At 34.6% G+C, this 7,554-nt stretch overlaps 1 pseudogene; it reads left to right on the forward strand.

Annotated features, from left to right (window-relative positions):
• The first annotated feature begins 4,840 nt into the window (after positions 1 to 4,840).
• LOC149568914 (BTB/POZ domain-containing protein At1g63850-like) lies at positions 4,841 to 6,263 on the forward strand (annotated as a pseudogene).
• The last annotated feature ends 1,291 nt before the right edge of the window (positions 6,264 to 7,554 follow it).

Consider the following 7,554-nt stretch of genomic DNA (forward strand, 5'->3'; position numbering starts at 1 on the left):
ATCATAACCATCATTTCCTGTGTACTTGCCTCTATTGACTGTAGAAGCCTTTCCTGTTGCTGTAAAGTCTCATCATTTCGCACACTTCTGGATGGACTTTGAGAATGTCTCTCGACCATATTCTTAGTTATGTTGGTTCCTTTGTAAACTAAATTAAATGGTGGCTGGGTAACCCTATCAAGTTGGCAGGAAACCACTCTGATACCACTGTAATGCCCCCTACCAATAGGCCACTAAACGAACTCTAGAGTTTAACACACTGCTAAAATATATTGTTGAAATAAAAGAAATAGCAGTGCCAATGTATTCATTCAATGAAAATCAAATTTTTTACAAATGATATGGCAAATTTCAGCACCAAAACATTATGACATAGCACATTACAAAGAAACCCTAACTAGCTGTATACAATTGAGAACTTGTTGCAACTACAGATTGAAATAAAGAACCTGGATTGATCAAATGGTGGAGATTGAATGCTGTAGATGATATGGTGTAACTGCAACTCCACTGGAAATCCCTAATCAGCAATTAAGCACAAATGAAAGGACTGAAATATCCTTCCCCCAGCTACAATAATTCAAGTGATCTCTCACACCTTCAAAATTGCGTACCAATTGAGAGTTTTTCGTTCTCAATGGCCAATTGTGACTATTTGTAAAAACTCTACGCTCCACAACGCACATAAGCAAAAATCAATAATAAATCTCAATGATAGACAATGAGCCTTCAATGCCTTTTTTTTTTTTTTTCCTCGATAGGTCGGCCTCCCTTTTTAATTTTTCTCCGCTTCTTCCAGCAACCTCTAGAAGCTTTTTTTTTTTAAATTTATAAAGTTACCTTATAATATATATATTTTTAATTGATAACTTTATAATTAATTCCTCCCAAAAACAATAAATAAAAAAAACGGGACATTACAAAAAGTTCAGCTTCTATTTATAGGATGGCTTCAACACCATAGACTTGGGAGTATGGGGTTGTGCCTATGGATGTTAAGAATAATGTGCAATAAGTTTTTTTTCTTCATAAATTTCCCTCTATCTGAAATAGACTACAATCTCCTTTGATCAATCAATAATATATTATTCTACTTGCACCTTCTTCATTCAGTGTTCTTCAAAATTTTCAATACCCTTAGTTTGTATTTTAATTCCTTTGCACAATCCTTTTCTATAGTCTCTTTGACATCAATGCAATTCACATTTCTTTTATCTTCTTTACTATATTATCTTTTGAGATTCCTCTAAACTAATGGGAGACATATATCCTAAAGTTGTTCTAGCTCTTACCCGTGTATTCACATCCAACAACTTTTCCAAGCAACGACACCATCTTCAATGGGTACAAACGACAAACACAGAAACATACTCTACACACTTCGCACCACCCCAATAACTATTGGGCATGTGCTTACTTAGTATTCACCCAATCTCTATCTCATGGAAGCCCTCTATTCATTACATGAGCGCAAGAGCAAATTTTCTCTGATACCATAATTTTCAAAATCACACCCATAACTCTAACAAACAAGAGACATTACATTGATATAATTTTCTTGTACATGACTTTTCTCCTACCACCAAGATCAAAATATTGCCTCGTTTTATGCATGAAAACAAGCTATATTAACTATAAGCACTTTCAATCCCCTACGCTATTGTAAAAGCAAACTTAAATCATAGGTTTTACTTTATTAACTAAGATAGAAATAGAATAACAATAAAATGCTCCTACATATATGCTTATATTTAAAATAACATAATAATTTATTTATAATAATTATTCTATTATGTAGGTTAATTGAATGTGATTAATTTTCTTTCACACTGGAATAATAAAAGATTGTTCAAACATTGCGCACAAAGTCTTCATTTCTATATTAAAAATATTAAATTATTAAAATTAGATTACTTAATTTTTCCTAAATATGTAATATTTGAAAATAACAATAATAATTGAAAACTCTCTTTATTGAAAACAACTTGAAAATTTCGGATGACAACCACATACCAGATTACTTTATTATTTTGTTTAATATAAAACATTGAATGCCAAATTCATTGCACTAGCTAGCTTTCTTCAATTAGCGTATCTGCTTTTCAAGAAGCAGCGGCAATGAGTTGTGATTGACATAGACTCCATTAAAAGTAAATTACTAGGAATAAACTTTACCATTATCCATCCATTCTCGTAAGGTTGAGGATATAATGCTTCTTTTTAATCTTATTCAGCACTGTAATGGGGGAATACTCGAAGCTTCATTCAGAGCATTTTCCGAAGATGAAGCGTTTTTGAAATTTGTATATACAAAATTTTATTACCCAGTTTTTAATGAGCCTTTGTTCGACATTATAATGTGGTTTATGAAGGCCGCGGTAGATGGAAAGATATGTAATAATATCGAGCGCTTCTCGGGTTTCTTTTCTCACAACTTTGCTCTCTACGATGGGAAAATTCGCATACGATGACTCTTGAAAATTCAAGTTCGTCTCATTCAAGTGAATTCATATATTTTGAATTTGAATGTGGGGGTGGATGTGGAGGCTTGGATGTTCATGAACTCTTCAAATGGTTCTGAATGTCGAGCTTTCCTGGTCAATGTAGTCTATGTTGATGCTCTCCAAAGTGTAAGCCCTTGCAATTTTTTTATAGTTAATACCTAAGCCACTTTTAGTGGTATTTGATGGTGAACATTATGGCTCGTAGGGATAACAAGGTGATTTGTTGGGTTCTTGCGACCACATGTTAGTTCTATATAATTTCAAAATTTAACAAGAATAAACAAGAGAAGCTATAGTAGACAATTACTTTGACTCATCTAAGTGCACCATTGACAACTCTTGTTTAAACTCACAAATTTTCACATAGAATAACTTCTTATCCTATCCATAACAAAATATTGATTGGAGTTGTTCTTCATGAGCACGGTAATCCCTTAAGTTACTCTACAATGGATAGGGCAATTGGCTTTGCTAAATATAGCTTTCAATACATGTTTATTATGGAAAAACACCATCTCATTTATTGTAAATAGTTGTAAGATTTTTTTTATTTTTAAAAAAAAATTCTTTAAAGGTGAGTGGGAACTCTAATTTGACATTAGAAAATGTCAATCTACAATTTTGTAAATTTTAGAGAAGTGCACAAAATTAGATTTGAATAGGATAACCTTGAATTATTGCAATATTTTGTTTAGGGTTACATCTATTGAGAAGCCATGACATAGTGTGCCCCCAAATGAATGCAAATCATACATTGGGATATCTTTCATTGGTGCTAGTTGGCCTAAGTCACCAAAAAGCATGATTGATCATCTTCCAAACATGGAATATGATTATGGAAAGGGAATGCTTGTTGCAGCCTAGTATTAATTATTTCGAGCATCTTTGGACCAATGAAACTCAATTTTCAAATGAAATACATTCTCTTTTGGAATGTTTCAATGTGTATGTCCTTGTAGGTAGACCATTTCTTAGATCAATATTCAGAGGGTGGAATAAATTTTTGATGTGTATATGATGAATGCTATGATACATGTTGGTGAGAGAAGTATCCATTTCGATTTGTGTTGTTGATTGTGGAGTTTATGTTTTTTATAAGGTGATACTTTTCCATGCTTGAGTTCCCTAAACAATTATTTAAGTGGTAGAGTAGTGTTATATAGGTGTGAAATTGAAATTAGTAGCTACTATTTTTTGTGCTAGATTGAACTCTAGATATTCCCAATTATGGTTCAAGCCAATCTTACAATTTCCAAGCATGTCAAGCTCATTTAGGTGGGTTGGGAGGCCTGGATATAATCCTAAAAAGACTTTCCATTCACCAAGGATCTCATCTTCCATTATTTCTTCATTACTCATTGGGCTAATAACATCATTTTATTCTACTATTTTAGGAGGTGTCCATTGCACAAGCCATGGATTGTGGTTGCTTGAAAACCTTTGTCATTATAGGAGCTCGTTTGGCTGTGGGAATAGGAATAGCTATTTTGGAATACTTATTCTAGAATAGAAAATGAGGGTACGTATTCCTATTTTTTGTTTGGTTCAGTCAGAATTTGATTGGGAATTCACAGACCCAAAAATTTATGTTTTCTAAAATAAATAAAACTAGAATAGGAATACGTATTCCAATTCCACCTATTTGGGTGGGTGGAATTGCAAAACCTCATTTTTGGATCAAAATTGAAATATATATTCCTATTTTATTTCGTATTCCAATTCCAATTTAGTGCATCTAAACGAACAATTCAAAATTTTAAGAATTTACATATGCCTATTCCACTTGTATTCCCATTGCCAAACGGACCCAAGCTTAAATGATAATAGATATGAAATACAATCTACGCAAAAAAAACAAAAAAAACAAAAAGAACTATTATTGTGGAGCTCTCAAATTGCTTTCATGTGACAATTCGCTTCCGATATTAAAGTGCAAAGATTTGTAGAATCTCCTTCAGCCATCATGTGAGATAGGTATAAGAATAAACAAGCGAGGGAACAAAATGTTACCATGTGAAGTCAAATCAGCATTAAATAAAGTGAAAGGTTTTCGTACGGTGTCCACAGCTTTCTGTCCATTTCAGCCAACGGAATCTGCTTTTTAAAAGTTGAAGTTTAGGAAATGATAGGCAATTGAGCAGGAAACGTCTGTATACAGACATTAAAAGGATGCCCGACAAGACAATTTCCCTCAATTAATAACTAATTAAAAATTAGACCACTGCTCTGATTTGATTTTAAAATTAACTATTAAATTTGAACGATGTTTAAAAGGATGGCTGACAAAGACCATATTTTCTGTGGGAGAAACTTTATCATGTGAAATTAAATCAGCGCTAAAGAGCAAGACAAGGAATTGATGTGATGCGCACTGGATAGGATTGAATTGCCCCATTATAATGGCCCATACCTAGGCTAGTATTTGAGAATAGTAAGACTGTAACGTTCAACCAGGTTAGAGTTGGTCATCTGCATCAATTTGTGCCATGGGAGAAGCCAGGCCACGGTTCGGAAGTCGGAGGTCTGCTGACGTAAAATTGTTCTTGGATGGTCCAGATGACAAGAAATACGAAAAAAACCCAGTTTATCTCCACTCTCAGATCCTGAAAAGTTTGAGGGGTTTTGAAGGCAAGTTCTCCAACCGCTGGTCACCGGTTATAGCAGCCGAACTATGGGTAAGTACACCTCATAATTTTGATGACTATTTAAAATGCATTGAAATCGTGTATGGTGAGCCTGTGGAGTTCCTCAATATTGAGGAATGCCTGGCGATTCTGTCCGTTGCTGCCGAAATGTGGGCTGATGAGGGCATCAACAAATGCATGCAATATTTGGAAGCAGTTCCTTGGAGTGCTGAGGAAGAGTCCCAGATTCGGAAAGTGCTCTCTTTTGATGCATTGAAACTCAAAATTTCACCAGATTTAGCTGCGAGGCTTAATAAAGAGGACGAAGATGAGCATATAAATTTTGTGGAGACGATCATTCGAGAACTGGTATCAGTTGTTAAACAAGGCAGTTCATACAACAATGAGGGAATCGTGGAGACAGAATTAAGTGGGATATTAAGTGGAAATGCGTCTAGAGATTTCGTGGACGGCTGCGGGCGCGTGCTTGTGCAAGAGTTCAAGTCGTCCATCGATTCTCGTGATTTCAGTTCTATAGAGCGGATTTTTAAATATATAAAGCTCTGTAACGGAGGAGTACTGGAAGCTGCATTGAAGATATTCGGTGAAGATGCAGAATTTATGGAGTATGTAAAGGTTTGTCCCGATATTGCAGGTCCGCGCCTTGTGACGTTGGAGATTATTATGTGGCTTATGAATGCAATCGGAGACGGAAAGGTGATAGTTTCAAGAAATTCCCGAGTTTCCTTGCTCACAACTTGGCTTCCCATAATAGGAACGTTATCATCGTGCTCGACAGAGTGAAAAATATAAGGAGCTCGACGAAGCAGTGGTTAAGGTGGTGCAAACCCTCTCTCCAGGGGACAAGAAAAGAATTTGCGTAGTATGGGCAGAAGTTTACAGAGCGAATGACATCGACATCCGTATGCCAATTTCTGTGTCGAAATCTCTGTAGCTTAGTGATGTTAAATATGTGTAATTAATTTTGAATACTCTTTTCAGTTATACATTTTGTATTAATCTCTGGACACACTGAGTCAAGTCTGTCGCTGAACTTGGAAAGTGTGGCACGTTTGAAGTGTTTGCCATTAAAAAAAAACACAGAAAGTGCTCCTCGGTGTTTTATTTGCAACAATTTCCAGCTTTAAAGGTATGGATTGTTTCTACTTTTGATTCGCAAAAAAGCTAGCGTATAATTTGCTTTTGTTTCGAGTGTGAAAAGTAGAAGATAAGTAGAAGATAATTTCCACAGGAAGTGTTTTTGTTGACAGTCCAGTAAATAATGCACCAAACCGAAGCCTTGTTCTATATTGCTTTTGTTAAATAGAGTTGTATATGAGGATTGTGGAAAAATACTTCGTAATGTGTAAAATCTAAAATGAAAGGAAACAACCGTTAACAAATAATGAGCATTTCTGGATATTCATAAGAAATTCATCAAGGAATTTAGTTTAGTTTTCTGTGAGTTGTTTCTAGTTTCTGGCAGTTTTACTTGTTGATCTTTCCATTGATTTATTTTTCAACTGGGTAAACTCACTGCTTTATGGTATGTATATATATATGGTTTGAACATAGAAAACACACTAGAATAAAAAGGATTGTAGTTTAAACAGGAGAAATCAAAACCAACAATTTTTCTTTTTTGAAAATAATAAATTAAAAGATGCTCTTGTAATACTATATCTTATGAGGTCATCGATTTTTGTTATGCAACTAACAATGTTTAAAATCCCATACAATCACTCGCACTTCCTAAAATCACACGTTCGATTTTTGAAAATTCACAGGTCAAAAGCATCGATAGAACCTGTATTTCAATTATTTTCCACTTATTGCTTTACCTTAGGCATTGATGGAGGTGTAATTTTGTGGTTGTCTTTTTAGTTTCAACATTTTCAGGGATTGTGTATTATGGTGGATGGTTGAATTGTGTCGCTACGTATGGATCTAAAAAGTAATTTAGAAAATGAGGAATATACATGCTAATTGAAGGCAAAGAGAAAGACAAATACACAGAAATAACACTGATTTTATTGCCTTACTGCCTTGCCCAAATGCATTAAATAAGGCCTCTATTTATAGAGGGTATGAGAACTCTCTACACACAACATATTTTACACATGTTAAACTACATTAAATATAATATTACATATATTAAAAATGTGGGTGGTTGGAACGGCAGAGTGTCTGCTATGTAATTTAATGACTGGACGGTGCTGGATGGCAGAGTTGGGCTGGACGTGGGCTGGCTGTCTGCTAGTAATGGCAAAAATTAATACTGCCAACTACTGCCAACACTCCCCCTTAATTTTTGTCGTTAACAAATTTTGCATTAGTAATACCCAATTTCTTTCGCAAATATTCAAAGTTATTCGTTGGCAATGGCTTAGTGAATATATCTGCCAATTGATCTTCAGATTTGCAGA

Source organism: Cupressus sempervirens, chromosome 3 (assembly GCF_028749045.1).
Source record: "Cupressus sempervirens isolate cs-2001-9-10 chromosome 3, ASM2874904v1, whole genome shotgun sequence".
Classification (NCBI taxonomy): domain Eukaryota; kingdom Viridiplantae; phylum Streptophyta; class Pinopsida; order Cupressales; family Cupressaceae; genus Cupressus; species Cupressus sempervirens.